Here is a 930-nt window from a genome sequence, read left to right as displayed (position 1 = left end):
TCACAGTGGGTTTGTGTGTGTGTGTGTGTGTGTGTGTGTGTGTGTGTGTGTGTGTGCGTGTGTGTATGTGTGTGAGGAGAGGGGTAGTGGGTGTGTGTGTGTGAGTGTGTGTCAGCGTCAGCCAGGGAAGCATATTCAACACCAGCATGTTTAAGAATGCAAGCCAGCTGACAGAACATTGTACTAGTTATGCCCCAAACAGCTGAGGCTGTTTCGTGTGAAATTAACATTACTCAAAATATTTTAATTATTTTCTCTAATAGGACCACAAACAAACGTTGTCATATTTTTGTACAGAAAAACCGCAGCACTCCCTGTTCGTTGCATTTGTTTACAGGGAACTCTTGCCCGCACCAATATGGCGGACGCGTTGACGTATCGCAGCAACGGACCGAAACGGCCAATGAGGAGTCTAGGTATTTATATGTCTATGCGCATGGCTGCTCAGAAAACAGAAATCTCCATTGAGCGGCATTAAAATTTCAGATCATTTTGATCTTATTGTAGACATTTCCACATCTACGTATAATCGATTATACAGCAGTAAATCTATTAATTCTAAAGAGTTTACCTGTCATATAAATGAAAATAATTTAAAGCAATCGCTATTAAATTACATTTTATGATATATTAATCTCGTAATTGTCAACGACTGTGATTGGTCAAGCCCTAGCAGCGTTGAGAAAAGTAACAGGTTACACGTGAAAACACCGTCCCCTTCGTTAGTGGTCTAAAAATATTATTTTTTTCATGAACAAAATCTTATTATCCATTAAATCGTACATATACAGTGAAGTGTTAAAAAAAAGAAGAGCTACAATAAAAATGTATATCCGACAACTTCCCGGCCGCGAAGCTCCGCTCATTTCCTCACCACATGTTGTAAAACAACTGCCATTCACCTTACCTAGTCTTTTCTATGATCTCCCC

Source organism: Sinocyclocheilus anshuiensis, unplaced genomic scaffold (assembly GCF_001515605.1).
Source record: "Sinocyclocheilus anshuiensis isolate Anshui unplaced genomic scaffold, SAMN03320099.WGS_v1.1 scaffold44, whole genome shotgun sequence".
In the NCBI taxonomy this organism is placed as follows: Eukaryota; Metazoa; Chordata; class Actinopteri; order Cypriniformes; family Cyprinidae; genus Sinocyclocheilus; species Sinocyclocheilus anshuiensis.
The sequence above is the reverse complement of the archived record's forward strand: the minus strand, read 5'-3'. Positions refer to the sequence as shown.